Source organism: Schistocerca nitens, chromosome 5 (genome assembly GCF_023898315.1).
Source record: "Schistocerca nitens isolate TAMUIC-IGC-003100 chromosome 5, iqSchNite1.1, whole genome shotgun sequence".
Lineage (NCBI taxonomy): Eukaryota > Metazoa > Arthropoda > Insecta > Orthoptera > Acrididae > Schistocerca > Schistocerca nitens.
In genome coordinates, this window is record NC_064618.1 from 450,114,960 (window position 1) to 450,134,175 (window position 19,216).

The window sequence follows — 19,216 nt, forward strand, 5'->3', positions numbered from 1 at the left end:
TTCTGCCGCCAGAGCGCTCAAGAGCGCAGTGAGACAAAATGGCGACAGGAGCCGAGAAAGCGTATGTCATGCTTGAAATGCACTCACATCAGTCAGTCATAACAGTGCAACGACAATTAAGGACGAAGTTCAACAAAGATACACCAACTGCTAACTCCATTCGGCGATGGTATGTGCAGTTTAAAGCTTCTGCATGCCTCTGTAAGGGGAAATCAATGGGTCGGTCTGCAGTGAGCGAAGAAACGGTTGAAAGCGTGCGGGCAAGTTTCACGCGTAGCCCGCGGAAGTCGACAAATAAAGCAAGCAGGGAGCTAAACGTACCACAGCCAACAGTTTGGAAAATCTTACGGAAAAGGCTAAAGCAGAAGCCTTACCGTTTACAATTGCTACAAGCCCTGACACCCGATGACAAAGTCAAACGCTTTGAATTTTCAGCGCGGTTGCAACAGCTCATGGAAGAGGATGCGTTCAGTGCAAAACTTGTTTTCAGTGATGAAGCAACATTTTTTCTTAATGGTGAAGTGAACAGACACAATGTGCGAATCTGGGCACTAGAGAATCCTCACGCATTCGTGCAGCAAATTCGCAATTCACCAAAAGTTAACGTGTTTTGTGCAATCTCACGGTTTAAAGTTTATGACCCCTTTTTCTTCTGCAAAAAAACGTTACAGGACACGTGTATCTGGACATGCTGGAAAATTGGCTCATGCCACAACTGGAGACCGACAGCGCCGACTTCATCTTTCAACAGGATGGTGCTCCACCGCACTTCCATCATGATGTTCGGCATTTCTTAAACAGGAGATTGGAAAACCAATGGATCGGTCGTGGTGGAGATCATGATCAGCAATTCATGTCATGGCCTCCATGTTCTCCCGACTTAACCCCATGCGATTTTTTTCTGTGGGGTTATGTGAAAGATTCAGTGTTTAAATCTCCTCTACCAAGAAACGTGCCAGAACTGCGAGCTCGCATCAACGATGCTTTCGAACTCATTGATGGGGACATGTTGCGCCGAGTGTGGGAGGAACTTGATTATCGGCTTGATGTCTGCCGAATCACTAAAGGGGCACATATCGAACATTTGTGAATGCCTAAAAAAACTTTTTGAGTTTTTGTATGTGTGTGCAAAGCATTGTGAAAATATCTCAAATAATAAAGTTATTGCAGAGCTGTGAAATCGCTTCAATCATTTGTAATAACCCTGTAATTCATGTCTACATCTTTATTTCTCAACAGTCACACAGGTGACAAGCACATTTCTCCAAACAAGATACCATTTTGTTGATATAGTCACTGTCGAATGTTTGACTTTATTGATGGAGCCACAGCCTCACCTCTGTTTTAACCACTGCCTCACTATAAAAGTGAAGTGCTCAAAGGCATTCAAATTTAGGAAACAGATGAAAATCAAATGGGACCAAGTCAAGACAGCATGGAGGATGACTGATGACAGTGAACCCAAGGTGTTGGAATGTTGCAGTGCTTATGTGTGCTCTGGCATTGTTATACTGAAGGAGAAGGCACTCCATGCGGGTATGAACTCTTCAGATTCAAAACTCAATTACAGCATGCTGTTTTTCTTGCATCTACATAGTTATATTACAAACCACCATGTTAAACACTACAATTCAACGTCCTCTAACTACAGAGGGCTTCAAACATATAGACATGAAGAATAAAGATGTAGACTATTAACAACACTGGTTTTATTTAAAAAGCTTTAAGAGTCTTAACACAAAAAAATTTGGAGACATTACTTTTCAGCATGCCCTCATAGATGAGTTTTGGCTAATACTTATGATACCAATGAGATCGGTAAAGACTGCACTTTCTGAATAGTGTCCTTTGCAGTTAGAACACTGATGCTGAAAAAATTCCTAAAACTTGCAAGGACTTCTAAAATTTTATGTTTTAGTGATTAAAAAGCACTGCAGAAATAAAAGAAAATGAGAAATTTAGTTTTGTAGAATTGCTAGCATACATCTGTTTACATTAGATCTAATTAAGGGTCGAATAGTGATAAAAATCAGAGTTACGAAGACAACAAAGCCAAGTACTGTAATACTGTACTCAATATTTTCTAAAGCACTATTCAGATAGAACAGTTAGGAGCTTTTCATCAATTAGAGAACAAAATTTTAAATTGTATTACTGTATTTTACCAAAATGTTTGTCCAACTTAGACTTATGCTGCAAATGCAACTTGACTAGATCTCAGTCTCTGCTTTAGCAGCAGTTAAACATCATCTTTACTAAATAATATTTACTAGCCTAACATTTCTATATCACATATACATATTTCTTCCATAAGTTAGATATCAGTATTATAAGTCAGCCATTTTTGGTTAAATAAAACTGCAAAATAAATGTAATTGCAGTTTATGTTGAAGAGCTATTGCCTATCACTAAATACTGTAGGAGTAATTTGAGGATAGCAGAAGTGGCTACACACAAAAAGCAGAATATAAACTGTCAGGCCATAAGACCATAGACCTCAGTGAGTAATTCATTGAATAGCTCTTTATATACTGTACCAGAATAAGTGAACTCGAAATGAACATGGTAGCAATTCTGACTGTCTATAGCTCCATAGTAGTAAATCTTTTAAACTTTATTAGGCAATAAAAGGAAAAATGAAAAAATGGATTATTTTCATTTGAGTTAGAAAAAACATATAGCACTGTTCAACATATAGCACTGTTCCAAGATAACTACTCTGGAGAATGTTACACTTGTCAAACATACAGGACTCCTTAGTTAAGATAATAAAATAGATATCGAAAGTTAAGACATGCCAAATGAAAATTGACAGTATAGTTTTGTAGAAATTTACAACAAATAAGAATCAATTAAAGGCTACACAATGTCACCAACACTATTTAAAGTTTACATAGGTAATAATCATATGGCATACTCCAAAATATAAATAATTTTAGCTACTTAGGATCTAATTCAGAAAAAAGGAAAGATCAGATACTAAAATTAATAAAAGAATTAGCAACAGTTGGGAGGTCACTGGGACACTCAACTCTGTTTTATGGATCATAAATTTGACAAATATAGCTAAAAGGATGATATTCAAGTCTGCATCAGAGAGAATAGTCTTATATGCAGCAGGGGCCTGAGCAACTAATCAGAAAACTATTACTGAGCTGAAAGTATTACATATGGGCATTTGTAGAAGTTCAGAATGAATATAAAAAAAGTAAGAAACAATAAACTGTTAAAGAGAATGGAAGTGAAAGAAGAAATATGTAGTGTGTTGGATGGAAAGAAAGTCAAGTGGTGTGGACATATAAGAAGAATGGAGGAAAAGGAAACCAAAACTAATATTGGGGTGGGAAACTGAAGAAAGAAGGAGATGAGGATGACCCATGACTACCTGACTACAAAATGTACAGTTGATAATGAGTAGGCTTGATTTAGAAAAAGAGGATATAGAGGATGTGCTCATATATTTTTTCCTTAAAAATAAAACTAGTAGAAATAGCTGGGATGTGATTGTATACTACTAGTCAAAAGTTTTGTATCCCTGTGATAAAAGCTATGTACTTTATTTCAGTGTACACACACACTGTACAACCTAAATAGGTCAATGAAATAATATTTTCTCTCTTTGTAATAAAGCACAATACAATATGGTTTAGATTTTGGCCTCTTCAAAGTAAGGCATTCGAATTCATGGCATTCTGGAGATAAGATTTTGTAGTGTTCTAGCAGATATTGCAGTCCATCACATCAGTAAATTATTCCATAGATCTTTAAGATTAGATGATCTGAGTTTTCTGTTTCCCCATCAAGTTAATCCCATAAAAGTTCAATGGGATTTAAGTTGGGTGACTGACTTGGCCAAATCATATTCAGTTTCCCACATTTGTCTGTTCTATTGACATACCCTCTGCACAAGTTACAAGCATGTTTGGGATCTTTATCCTTCTGCAGAACAAACGCATAACCAATAAGTATCTTGCCAGTTTGAACTGCATTGTTGCTCAGTATCCTTCCTTCCTCGTTTAATTCTCACTAGAAGTCTCCACCATGCTTCACTGCTCACTCATCATACATTCTCCATGAAGTCAACAAAAACAAACATTTGATAATTACTTAAAAGTACTTCAAACTTAGATTCATCCATGAATAAGCCTTGGGTCATTGCTGCATGCTCCAGTTTTTATGTTACTGTCCCCACTGTGATCTTTTCGTCTTATTTTGTTTGTGTAGTAACCCTTTCAACCTTGTTCATGCAGATGGCATTGCACTATTGAGACAATGATTGGAACTGCTCACATACTGTTTATTTCCTCACAACTTTGATGTGTGGTACAAGTTCTTTGATGTTTACTCTGTAGACATATGAATTGCTTTGTCCTGTATGATGTTACTCAGGATCTTCCAGATTGTGAATCTCTTGAATTGGCACCAGTTTGCTTGAACAACTGCAATGTATATGCCATTCTAGATTAAGCTATGCCAAATTTTGTTGCTATTGTCCCCCTGCAAGATCATCAATCCTTAAGGCAAACCACCTGGTGGGCATTTCCTTGTCACACTGGCAGCGGTGCTAGTGGAGAGTATATTTCCCTTCCTCTGCGAGGCCTTTGTTCACATAGAATTGTTGTGCAGGAAGCACGTGTTTCTTAGGCTATGGGATACAGTGTACTGAGTGCAAGTGTTTTCAACTGAAATGGCAAAATAGAAGTATTCTATTCACCAAAGTGTATTCATGTATGATACAGACACTGAGGGGACAAAAGTCAGGGATGCCTCCTAATATTGCAACAGACCTTCTTCTGCTGAGCGTTATGCAGCAACTTAGCATTGTATGGACTCATCAAGTCATTGGAAATTCCCTGCAGATATATTGAGCCATACTGCCTCTATAGCTGTACATAAATGTGAAAGTGTTGCTGGTGCAGGATTTTGTGTACAAGATGACGTGTCAGTTGTTGTTGTTGTTGTTGTTGTGGTTTTCAGTCCTGAGACTGGCTTGATGCAGCTCTCCATGCTACTCTATCCTCTGCAAGCTTCTTCATCTCCCAGTACCTACTGCAACCTACATCCTTCTGAATCTGCTTCGTGTATTCATCTCTTGGTCTCCCTCTACGATTTTTACCCTCCACACTGCCCTCCAATGCTAAATTTCTGATCCCTTGATGCCTCAAAACATGTCCTACCAACCGATCCCTTCTTCTAGTCAAGTTGTGCCACAAACTTCTCTTCTCCCCAATCCTATTCAATACCTCCTCATTAGTTACCTGATCTACCCACCTTATCTTCAGCATTCTTCTGTAGCACCACATTTCGAAAGCTTCTATTCTCTTCTTGTCCAAACTAGTTATCGTCCATGTTTCACTTCCATACATGGCTACACTCCATACAAATACTTTAAGAAATGACTTCCTGACACTTAAATCTATACTCGATGTTAACAAATTTCTCTTCTTCAGAAACCTTTTCCTTGCCATTGCCAGTCTACATTTTATATCCTCTCTACTTCGACTATCATCAGTTATTTTACTCCCTAAATAGCAAAACTCATTTACTACTTTAAGTGTCTCATTTCCTAATCTAATTCCCTCAACATCACCCGATTTAATTTGACTACATTCCACTATCCTCGTTTTGCTTTTGTTGATGTTCATCTTATATCCTCCTTTCAAGACACTGTCCATTCCGTTCAACTGCTCTTCCAAGTCCTTTGCTGTCTCTGACAGAATTACAATGTCATTGGCGAACCTCAAAGTTTTTACTTCTTCTCCATGAATTTTAATACCTACTCCGAATTTTTCTTTTGTTTCCTTTACTGCTTGCTCAATATACAGATTGAATAACATTGGGGAGAGGCCGCAACCCTGTCTCACTCCTTTCCCAACCACTGCTTCCCTTTCATGCCCCTCAACTCTTATAACTGCCATCTGGTTTCTGTACAAATTGTAAATAGCCTTACGCTCCCTGTATTTTACCCCTACCACCTTCAGAATTTGAAAGAGCGTATTCCAGTTAACACTGTCAAAAGCTTTCTCTAAGTCTACAAATGCTAGAAACGTAGGTTTGCCTTTTCTTAATCTTTCTTCTAAGATAAGTCGTAATGTTAGTATTGCCTCACGTGTTCCAACATTTATACGGAATCCAAACTGATCTTCCCCGAGGTCGGCTTCTACCAGTTTTTCCATTCGTCTGTAAAGAATTCGCGTTAGTATTTTGCAGCTGTGACTTATTAAACTGATAGTTCGGTAATTTTCACATCTGTCAACACCTGCTTTCTTTGGGATTGGAATTATTTTATTCTTCTTGAAGTCTGAGGGTATTTCGCCTGTCTCATACATCTTGCTCACCAGATGGTAGAGTTTTGTCATGACTGGCTCTCCCAAGGCCATCAGTGGTTCTAATGGAATGTTGTCTACTCCCGGGGTCTTGTTTCGACTCAGGTCTTTCAGTGCTCTGTCAAACTCTTCACGCAGTATCTTATCTCCCATTTTGTCTTCATCTACATCCTCTTCCATTTCCATAATATTGTCCTCAAGCACATCGCCCTTGTATAAACCCTCTATATACTCCTTCCACCTTTCTGGTTTCCCTTCTTTGCTTAGAACTGGGTTTCCATCTCAGCTCTTGATATTCATACATGTGGTTCTCTTCTGTCCAAAGGTCTCTTTAATTTTCCTGTAGGCAGTATCTATCTTACCCCTAGTGAGACAAGCCTCTACATCCTTACATTTGTCCTCTAGCCATCCCTGCTTAGCCATTTTGCACTTCCTGTCGATCTCATTTTTGAGACGTTTGTATTCCTTTTTGCCTACTTCATTTACTGCATTTTTATATTTTCTCCTTTCATCAATTAAATTCAATATTTCTTCTGTTACCCAAGGATTTCTATTAGCCCTCGTCTTTTTACCTACTTGATCGTCTGCTGCCGTCACTACTTCATCCCTCAGAGCTACCCATTCTTCTTCTACTGTATTTCTTTCCCCCATTCCTGTCAATTGTTCCCTTATGCTCTCCCTGAAACTCTCTACAACCTCTGGTTCTTTCAGTTTATCCAGGTCCCATCTCCCATCTTCCATCTCCCATCTCAGTTATGTTACATAAATACACTCCTGGAAAATGAAAAACAAACACATTGATGCAAGTGAAGAAGACTCACCATACTTACTGGACACTACGAGAGGGTGGTGCATGCAATGATCAAATGCGCAGCACTGCGGACACACGAGGAACTTCGTTATTGGGTGTGGAACATTGCTAGCTGCACAGCAGTTGGTCACCACCAGAGCAAATGGCAGCCAGTTTGCCATGGCATACGGAGCTCCATCTGTGTCTGCAACATTGTTAGCATACCACAACAGTGTGTACATGAACCATTTGTGCAACTGATGGAGTTTGAGTGAGGGAGTATAGTGGGCTCGTGAGAGGCCAGCTGGATGTACCACAGAATTGCACAACACGTGGGGCATTAGCTCTCAACAATGCATCGATGTTATCACCAGCACACCTAGGGACACCATTGCTCCAAGGGTATAAGTGAGAACCATCACAACCATGAAGCAGGGCTGCAGTCCCATGTACCATTAGGGCATCTTCTGCCGCAACATCATTCAGACTGCCTCCAGTGATATTGTGGTAGGCGTTTATGGAAGGACTAATGAAGATGTATCATCTTCAGTGATGAGAGTCACTTCTGCTTTGGTGCTAATGATGGTCATATGTGTGTGTGGCATCTGCAAGTGAGCACCAAAATCAGGAGTGTATATGACAGAAGCACAAAGGGCCCACACCTGGCATCATGGTGTGGGGAGCAATATCCTACACTTGGCGTACTCCTCTGGTGATTGTCAAGGGAACATTGAACATTGCACGGTACATTCAAACCATCATCCATCCCATCATGTTACTGTTCACAGACTGGCAAGGTGATGTGCTGTTCCAACAAGACAATGTACACCCACATGTATCCCATGCCACCCAATGTGCCCTTGAAGATGTATGTCAACCACCCTGGCCAGGACGATCCCTGGATCTGGCCCCCATTGAGCATGTTTGGGACCAGATGAAGAAGCATCATCTTGCATGGTCTGCTTGTCTGGCACAAACTCTGGCCCATCTGAGGCACCAGATTGAAATTGCATGGCAGGGCATTCCATAAGACTACATTCAGCATCTCTAGATTGCCTCCATGGGAGAATTGCAGCCTGCACATTGCTGCAAAAGGAGTGTATATACGGTACTAGCAATGACATTGTGCACTGTCTGTTGACTGTAATCATGTCCATAAGGCCCTGTCTATATGATCGTGTGTTGTATAGGTCCTCAAGAACATGTCAATAAAATTTCCCCCTGCCGGGATGACAAATTCATGGTGTTCGTTTTTCATTTGCCAGGAGTGTATTTGATGGGATTCATTTCGAGCAGTCTGGGTGGCCAAAGCATTCACTTGAATCATCCAGAATGTTTTTTAAACCAATCATGAATAATTGTAGCCAGGTGAAATGGTACATTGTCATCCATAAAAATTCCATTGTTGTTTGGGTACATGAAGTTCATGAATGGTTGCAAAAGGTCTCCAGCAAGCCAGAAATAACCGTTTTCAGTCAAAGATTGGTTGCGTTGGGCCAGAGTCAATGTAAACACAGCCCACACCATTATAGAGCCACCACCAGAACCTTGTTGAGAACTTAGGTCTATGGCTTTGTGGGGTCTGCGCCACACTTGAACTCTACCATCAGCTCTTATTAACTGAAATCAGGACTCATCTGATCAGGCCATGGTTTTTCCATCATCTAGGATCCAATCAATATGGTCAAAAGCCCAGGAGAGGCACTGCAGGTGATGACATGCTGTTATCAAAGACACTCACGTCATTTGTCTGCTGCCATAGCCCATTAACACCAGGCAAATGCAGTCCCCAACTATCAGTTTTTCCTTCTCAGCCTTTCTGGTAAGTCTCCCCTGACCCAGGGTCCTGGGTGACTTTCCTGAGCTCTAACCCTTTTCCTAAACCTTTTCAGTTCTTTACCTTCACCCCTCTTCGTTCCTCTTCAACCCTTCTGCCAGAAAAAGGAGCCACTGTCTTCGAAAGCTTGCATAGGTAAAACATTTTTTTTAAAATATGTGTGTTCTCCTGTCACTGCTTGGCGAGTAGACCTTTTATCCATCCAATTATGTTATATTGTCAAAAATTGATTATTTTTGTTGTTATAAACTTATATTATGCAATCCAAATGAATCAAACTGACTTAAAGATACTAGATACATATAACCTCCAGACAGTTCATTGGTGTACTTTGAATAATTTCTGTATCATCGTATGGCATAACATAGCTAAGAACTGAAAAGTATGTATTCTAAAAAAGTATGCAAAAAGTATTGTGTAAAGCTGGTAACTGAACATCTTGCAGAAACCTCTTTATGGTTCTAGGGATTCTTACAGTAACTTCCCAATACATATACTCCCTAATGATATTTTTGGTTAGTAACAAGAGTTCTGAAATTTGCAATCACATATACTAGGCATAAAAATAATTTTTGTGCATACTATGCATTTTTTCTGGAGTTCAGAATGGAATTAGGATGAACTCTGCCATTTGCAGCTGTAATATTTTAATTAAAAATAATTTTCATGTAGGCTATGCTTCCTTTTTGAAGATTTGTATTGGAATTTTATACTTTGGTGCAAAAATCTGTAATATGAGGGGTATTTGAAAAGTCCATGCAAAGTCCGAGAGATGGCACCATCGGCGCATATCAAGGTCATGTTTAGTTAGTAGCATCTTTGGAAAAATCGCACGCCAAGTTTCAGCCATATTGGTCCATTTCTTTGCGTTTGGCATTCTTGTGAATCAAGGAAGTCAAGCGATTGTCAAAAAATGGACGAAAAAGAATTTCGTGTGGTGATTAAACATTACTTTATGAAAGACAAAACGCCTCAGGAGACTACAGATAAACATTATGGTGACTCTGAACCTTTGATTAGAACAGTTTATAAGTGGTTTCAAAATTTTTGGAGTGACCATATGGGTGCAAGTGATGCTGAACGTTCTGGACACCCTGTGGAGGTTACGACTCCAGAAATTATTGATAAAATTCATGGTCTGGTGATGGATGACAGAAGAGTTAAGGTGCATGAGATTGTTAGTGCTGTAGGCATCTTGAATGAATGGGTATATAATATTTTGCATAAACATTTGGACATGAGAAAGCTATCCACAAGATGGGTTCCGTGATTGCACATGCTTGACCAAAAACGGAATCGTGTGAAGTGATGCTAGGATGGTTTGCAGCTGTTCAGGAAGAATCCGCAGGACTTTATATGTCCTTTCATCACTGTGGATGAAACATGGATACATTACTATACTCCTGAGACCAAACAACAATCCAAACAATGTGCTACCAAGGGAGAATCTGCAGCAAAAATGGCGAAGACCATTCCTTTGGCCGGAAAGTTTATGGCGACTGTCTTTTGGGATTTGCAAGGGATAATCCTCATCAACTATCTGAAAAAAGGGTAAAACTATTACAGGTGCATGGATACATTACTATACTCCTGAGACCAAACAACAATCCAAACAATGTGCTACCAAGGGAGAATCTGCAGCAAAAATGGCGAAGACCATTCCTTTGGCCGGAAAGCTTATGGCGACTGTCTTTTGGGATTTGCAAGGGATAATCCTCATCAACTATCTGAAAAAAGGGTAAAACTATTACAGGTGCATATTCCGAAAACTGAGCTGCAAGAAAAATGCTGGCGACTGGACTGCAAAAAAGTCCCTTTCCATCACGACAACGCACCAGCACACACCTCAGCAGTTGTGGCCACAAAATTAATGGAAATAGGATTCCAACTCTTTTTGCATGCCCCCTATTCCCCAGACTTGGCTGCCTCAGACTACTATTTGCTCCCCAATTTGAAGAAATGGCTGGCGGGACAAAGATTTTATTCAAACGAGGAGGTGATTGCAGCAACTAATACCTATTTTGCAGACTTGGACAATCCCTATTATTCGGAAGGGATCAAAAAATTGGAACAGCATTGGATGAAGTGTATAAGTCTAAAAGGAGACTATCTTGAAAAATAAAAAACATTTATCCCAAACAAATAAGTAGTTTTTATTTTTGCATGGACTTTTCAAACGTCCCTCGTAGATTGGCTGTAAACATCAAGCAAGAAACTGAAAATCTGCAAATATTCAAAAACAGTGTAAAATAATATCTCATTAATAGACTCATCATAGGTTTTTGGGTCCAGCCCAGGATATGCTCATATTATGATATTTTTGGGTCCCATCCAAGGAGCAATAGATCGGGGGTTGTAGTATATTCATAGAGTTGTCATTTAAAGCCTGTTCTTGAAACTTCATTAATAGACTTCCTCGGGATAGTTTACATCTATCTTCAAGAGTCTTGCAGTTTAGTTCTGTCAGTACATCTGTAACAGTCTGCCATTTGATTAAACAAACCTGTGACCATTTGTGCTGCCCTACATTCAAACCCCTGTTAGTCCTATCTGGTATGGGTCCCACACACTTGAGCAATATTCTAGAACCAGTTGCACAAGTGGTTTGTAAGCTATCTTCTTTGTAGACTAGCTGCACCCCTCCCAGTGTCTTACCAATAAAGTGAAGTCTACCTCCTCCTTCACCCATGACTGAACCTATATGATCATTTCATTTCACATCCCTACAAAGTGTTACACTTAGGTATTTGTATGAGTTGGTCAATTCCAACAGTGACTGATTGATATTATAGTCATAGGATACTATGTTTTTTCATTTTGTGAAGTGCAAAATTTTACATTTCAGAACATTAAGAGCAAGTTGCCAATCTCTGCACCACTTGAAATATTATCAAAATCTGACTGAATATTTAAGCAGCTTCTTTCAGATAGTACTTCATTATAGGTAACTACATCATCTGCAATAAGCCTGATTTTACTATTAATATTGCCTACAAGGTCATTAACATACAGCAAGGGTCCCAACCAACACAGTTCCCTGGAGCACTTCTACATCCGACGATGACTCTCCATACAAAAGAACATGCTGTGTCCTCCCTACCAAAAAGGTCCTCTATCCAGCTAAAATTTCACTTGATACCACATATGATACAAATTCCTTACAGACGAATGGGAAAACTGGTAGAAGCTGACCTTGTGGAAGATCAGTTTGGATTCCGTAGAAATGTTGGAACACATGAGGCAATACTGACCCTACAACTTAGCTTAGAAAATAGATTAAGGAAAGGCAAACCTACGTTTCTAGCATTTGTAGACTTATAGAAAGCTTTTAGCTGTGTTGAATGGAATACTCTCTTTCAAATTCTGAAGGTGGCAGGGGTAAAATACAGGGAGCAAAAGGCTATTTACAATTTGTACACAAACCAGATGGCAGTTATAAGAGTCAAGGGGCATGAAAGGGAAGCAGTGGTTGGGAAAGGAGTGAGACAGGGTTGCGGCCTCTCCCCAATGTTATTCAATCTGTATATTGAGCAAGCAGTAAAGGAAACAAAAGAAATTTTGGAGTAGGAATTAAAATCCATGGAGAAGATATAAAAACTTTGAGGTTCGCCAATGCCAGTGTAATTCTGTCAGAGACAGCAAAGGACTTGGAAGAGCAATTGAACGGAATGGACAGTGTTTTAAAAGGAGGATATAAGATGAACATCAGCAAAAGCAAAACGAGGATAATGGAATGTAGTCGAATTAAATCGGGTGATGCTGTGGGAATTAGATTAGGAAATGAGATGCTTAAAGTAGTAAATGAGCTTTGCTATTTGGGGAGAACATAACTGATGATGGTCGAAGTAGAGAGGAAATAAATGTAGACTGGCAATGACAAGGAAAGCGTTTCTGAAGAAGAGAAATTTGTTAACATCGAGTATAGGTTTAAGTGTCAGGAAGTCATTTCTTAAAGTATTTGTATGGAGTGTAGCCATGTATGGAAGTGAAACATAGACAATAAATAGTTTAGACAAGAAGAGAATAGAAGCTTTCAAAATGTGGTGCTACAGAAGAATGCTGAAGATTAGATGGGTAGATCACATAACTAATGAGGAGGTATTGAATAGAATTGAAGAGAAGAGAAATTTGTCGCACAACTTGACTAGAAGAAGGGACTGGTTGGTAGGGCATATACTGCAGCATTAAGGGATCACCAATTTAGTATTGGAGGGCAGTGTGGAGGGTAAAAATCATAGAGGGAGACCAAGTGATGAATACACTAAACAGATTCAGAAGGATGTAGGTTGCAGTAGGTACTGTGAGCTGAAGAAGCTTGCACAGGATGGAGTAGCATGGAGAGCTGCATCAAACTAGTCTCTGGACTGAAGACAACAACAACAACAACAACAACAACAACAACAACCCCATATGATAGTACTTCTGACAATAGGTGTGGAACTGAGTCAAATGCTTTTCAGAAATAAAGAAATTCTGCTTCTACCTGGTTGCCTTGATCCAAAGCTTTCAGTATGTCATGTGAGAAAATTGCAGGTTGGGTTTCATGTGGTCGATGTTTTTGAAATCCATGCTTGGTTGCCATAAAGGAGGTCATTTTGTTCAAGATATCTCATTATGTTTGAGCTCAAAATATGTTCTAAGATGTTCAGCTGCAGACAGGCACAACAAATAGATTACTAAGCAAGTAAGCTTTTAGCCAGAATGCCTTCTTCTGAATTAGGCATTCATGCAAATGCAACTCATGCACACACTAACTGCCTCTGGCTGTCATTATTCCATCATGGTTTTCAATTGTTTAATCAAATGAATAATACATTTAAATGTAACTTTGCCTATGTAATATTTTGACATAGTCATACACAGTTTTCATATGCAACAGTATTAAAAATAGAATGAAAAATCAGGAAAAAATTTGGTTATTGGTGGGACTGGAAGGCATAACAGATGGAGAGTTTCCAACATTCTACATTTGAAGCTGAATAATGTAGAAGAAAGAACAGAGACTTTTTTCAAAGCAGATCTTTTTCTTCTATTATACACATAGAGGGTGTTCAAAAATTTAGTGCCCAAACTAACAGGGATGATACATGACACAAAAACAAATTTCTTAAAGCAATCATGTGTTGGAACTTTTGCGTACTTAGTGTGCAGCACATTATTGCATGTAATTGAGAATAAAAAAGTGTTAAATATTTTTCATTCTTTTATTGTTCTGATCACTATTACATTACAATAAATGTTCAAAATCAGCACCATTAATCTCAGCACAGAGTTGGTATCGATGTAGCACGGAATCCCACATTTGCTGGAAACTGCATGGTGTGTTCTGCATTTGTGTGACTGCTGCAATGTAATTGGATAGTTAAAAAATCTACTCATCAAGCGGTGGCAGGAGAATACACATATAAAAGGTATTACAATTTGCAATATTTCAGGGTCATTGGCTCCTTTTTCTGGCAGAAGGGTTGAAGAAGAAGGAAGAGGAGTGAAGGAAAATGACTCATGAGATTTAGAAAAAGAGGTAGGGTTTGATAAGTCTCCCCTGACCCAGCGTTCTGGGTGACTTATCCGAACTCTATTCCTTTTCCTAAACCTCACCAATCCTTTTCCTTAACCCCTCCTCTTTCTCCTTCAATCCTCATGTCAGGTTGCAATATATATATGTTCTGCTGCTGCCTCTTGGTGAGTAGATATTTTATCTATGCAGTTACATTATATTTTTAAAAATTGATTATTTTAGATGACCTTGATTGTTGATTGACCTAGTAAATAATTCTTGATCACTGCAGATGTTCTGGGATGGCCTTTGTTGGATTGCACCGTATTCTTACAAAAATCTCATAGTTTTATTCTTGAAATAAAAATACAATACACGAGACCTTCCAATTTTCCTCATTTATTCACAAATAACTTTTTGTATGACACTTGAGCCAACACTATGCCAAACAAATATTGTGAGCAATTCACAACAAGATTCAGGTTTAAAGATTCTTGACAGTTTAACATAATTACAATGATAATTTTTATCAGTATTTCCTGTTTTGATGGAATTACAAAACTTTTCCCATTTGTCTTTTACTTCTCTTAATTTAACATTTTTTACTTACTTTGGACTGTTACATTCACACACAAGAATTAGAATATTAATTAATATAATAATTTGTCCAGGAAATACAACTCTTCAAAATGATGCCATTATATGAAAATTACATGAATTTTTTGACATTCACAATACAATGTTTTATGTATTCCAATTGACTTAAGTAACTACTTCATTTATAGAGTCATGAGTATAAATAAAAAGAAAAATTACAGTGAAATGTTCATAACTGAAAATACCAATGCAGTACCATGAAGCAGTATATGGATTGAAAAATGAAACGTATATGTGCAATGTGTTCGATTTTAGTTCTGTGTATTGTGTTCTACAACACGTGTATCTAAGTCTGTACATTACAAGGTAAAAGATTCAAAGTAGAGACCACTGAATGCACACTAAAAGAACTCTGCATCTCAAATTCCAAAGCACCCATATGAATTATGAACAACATGACACTGCCATGTGTATAAATTAACAAAAAAGATCGGTTCTGTCTGCTTTACACTTAGAAATCCCTACTTGGGTTGACCAGGACACTGGATTGCTAGCATATTTCACATTCTTTCAGTCAATACTGTTCTATGGCATAATCTTCTGGAGTAATGCAGGCATGAGACTAAAATTTGTAGTAAGAATGTTAGTAACAAAACATCTAACAGAAATCTGCACAAGGACCTTGTGGCTCTCACATTCAAGTGCCAATACATTTACTCCATAATGTAATTTATAGTTTATCATAAACATGAATTTAGAGTGCATGGTGAAATTCAAACCATGATACTGTTCCTGTCTTGAGTCCAAAAAGAAATTTTATTTTCTGTAACAGATTGCCAAAAGGCATCTGGAAGAAATTAAAAAAATAAAAAATTATACACAACTTCTATAATTTGTTAGGTCCACTTATCAGTTCGGGTTAAAACCAATTTCCATATTAAACAAGTTTGATCTGTTTCAGTATTTAGACAGCCAATAGCATTCTCTGAAATCAGTTAAACAAATGCTTAGTATAGAGATGTAAGGGCAGCTGAGCAATGTTTGACAAAGCGTAGTAGCTTTTCTTCAAAATAGCTGCTGTCCCACTTATACATAAAATATCTCAATTCACAATGTACTGAAACAATTAGAAGTAATTCCTATAATTAACAAATTAAGTTATTTAGCACCAGCTATTAGTATACTTTACAAATATATCCTTTAATGCCAGCATCTACCTGCTGGCATGTAATGTGTCTAGTTCCATGCCTTACAATAACATGAAGTGTGAATGAATGAATAAGTGAATGACTGGAGGATGTAATGTTACTAACCTGATCAATGACTAATACTGCTTCACAGCACCTTAACCTTGAAGTCTCTTGCTGAAACCTGGGTTTCTAACTAAGCTGAACAATAATAGGTGCAACACCATCAAATTAAGTTTTAATTAGTTATATATTTATAATTGGCAACACTTATTTTTGGTAATAATCAGCTTTTCCTATCAGTTCTGTTTCTATTTCACAAATACAAGACTAGCACATAACACTTTATGATGGCAACAACATATTTTGTAACCAATTCCATAACAATCTCAGCGCTCAAGCTATATACACATTAATCTTCCATAAGAAAATTGTCAATTATGTGCAATTGTCAGAGTGAGGAAAAAAAAAACGATATCAAATACAGACTGGCAGACATAGTTCATACGCATTAGTGGTAATCAAAGAAGTTCATAAAGACATTTGCTAGGATCAACTTTGATACACACTTTGGCAAAGAGATGTGGACCTTGACACAAGATGTTGCCTGGACAAATTCCAGTGCAGATTTCTACTCTGAGATGTTACACAGCTGCTAGGTGGATGGAAAGTTTGAAACTGAGATGTTAATGCAGATTCCATCATACAGATCAGAGGCAGTCAACCTGGTTCCTACAGCCTACTAGCAGGCATTCCTGATTTCAGAGCAGCCAGTAGGTGGTACAGGTCTTACAAACATTTCCCTTAAGTATTCATAAACATTTGACGTAAAGTATTTGGTAGATAATACTTATTATACGCTTTGTTTCACTGTTACTCCTCTTTATAAATTTTATAAAGTAAAGTTACTTCCCTACTTTATAAATCACCAATATATTGTGGAACCATTGGGCAGTTATAAAATTTTGCTACTAACAGAGATACAAAAGTGAGTGTTAGGTAAAAAGGGTAGACTACCCCAGCTGTAGAAGTTTCTCAGGGTGACAGCTTAAGTGTGGCCAGACTATATGGTGACTAATTAGGTTATATAAAGACAGGCATATTGATAATATGTGAAATTGGTACTTCTATTTTATTATTATATAAGGATCAACTTTATTAGTGGTGACTCGATTCAAATAAGTTCTTCTTTTGTTTAACTGTATGCTACAGATTCTTAAAATTATTAAAGTTCAAGATGCTGTTTGATTGATACACTGTATACTTATGTGGTGGTTCATGTCAAGTTCTCAGGTTCTTAATTTCCCTAATTTTTTCAGAGAAAGTGAATTCGTTACTGGGAAGAGTGACATTAAGACTATCCAGTGAGCTAGATCTGTTTAAGAATGAACAGTTACTAGCTCACCACATCTTCATTATCACTTGACATGGTAACAACTTCAGTTACAGGTTTATCTTAAAATAAAACTAAGTATATCATTGGAATTAGTAGCACTCAAATAATCAAGTAAAATAAAAATTTTAATAAAGTACACATTTGATAAGAATTCTGACACTTTAATTAAACTAGGTATGTATTCTGTCAGTCTGATCATTAAAAGAACAAAACTGGTTATCTAAAGAAGTAGAATTGTGGCAAATGGATTAATTCCATCTTGCTACGTTTCAAGTGGAAGTTGTAATTATGGCAAAATAGAAAGGATGGATTGCTGCTCATCACATAAATAGGCGATGACTAGCAGACAAGCAGAATGAAAAAGACTGCTAAAAAATTTGAACTCTTGGACAAAGTCCTTCTTTCAGTGTAGAAAACACACATATATTCACACAAGCACAACTCACACACAAATGGCCACTGTTTCATGCACTGGGGCCTGACAGCAGGTGCATCATCTGACATGAGCCGGGAGTGTAGTGAGGGTAAGGAGAAGTCATGACATTGGGAGGAAGAAGGATATCGGGGTAAGGGTGCGGGAAGCTGCTGGTGCTACCAGTGGGAGTGTGCCGGGATGTGGTGGGGACAGATATGGCTGATAGGTGCAGTGTTGGGAGGCTGTGCTGTGAGGGAGGAGGGACGGAAGCAGAGGAAGAGGACTATGTAGGTGTGTTGGCTGGACAGAAGGCATTTGTAGTTTTGGAATGAGAGCAGGAAAACGTATAGGTGGATGACAGGGACTAGTGAAGGTTGAGGCGCTAGGGGGGTTGTGACAATAAAGGACATATTGAGGGAGAATTCCCACCTGTGCAATTCACAAGAACTGGTGGTGATAGGAAGAATCCAGATGATGCAGGCTGTGAAGCAGTGAGTAAACTGAAGTGCATCATGTTGGACAGTATGTTCAGCAACTAGATGGTCCGGCTGTCTCTTGACCACAGTATGGAAATGGCTGTTTCAGGTGGACAGACAGCTTGCTAGTTGTCATTCTCACGTAGAAAGTGGCACACAGTAATTGCATCTTAGTTAATTGAACACAATAATGCTTTCATAGTTGTCCCTGTCTTTGATGAGGTACGAGATTCCTGTGACAGGATTTGAGTAGGTGGTAGTTGGAGGATGCATGGGACAGGTCTTGCATCTATGCCTATTGCAGGGATATGAGCCATGAGGTGAGGGGTTTGGAGCAGAATGGGAAAGGATATTGCATAGGTTTTTTGGATGGTGGAATACCACTGTGGGGCAGGGGATATTCCTCATTTCAGGGCATAATGAAAGGAAGTCAAAACCCTGGTGGAGACTGTGAATCAGTTACTCCAGTTCGAGGTGGTAGTGACATGAGACACAGTCAAAGTAGGGCCCCAGTGCCTGGCAACAGTGGCCATGTCTATGTGAGTGTAATTAGTGCTTGTGTGAATGTGAGGGTATTTTATATTTTCGAAGAAGGACTTTGTCTGAAAGCTTAAATGTTTTAGCAGTCTTTTTCATCATGCCTGTTTGAAACTCAGTGTCTCCTCTGTGTGGTGAGCAGTAATCTATCCTTTCCT

The 19,216-nt window shown here is 38.5% G+C and overlaps 1 protein-coding gene across 1 annotated transcript in view; it reads left to right on the forward strand.

Annotated features, from left to right (window-relative positions):
• The window catches only part of LOC126260171 (alpha-L-fucosidase-like), a 111,295-nt gene that overhangs the window by 59,344 nt on the left and 32,735 nt on the right, over nucleotides 1–19,216 (forward strand). The gene's annotated exons all lie outside the window — the stretch shown is intronic.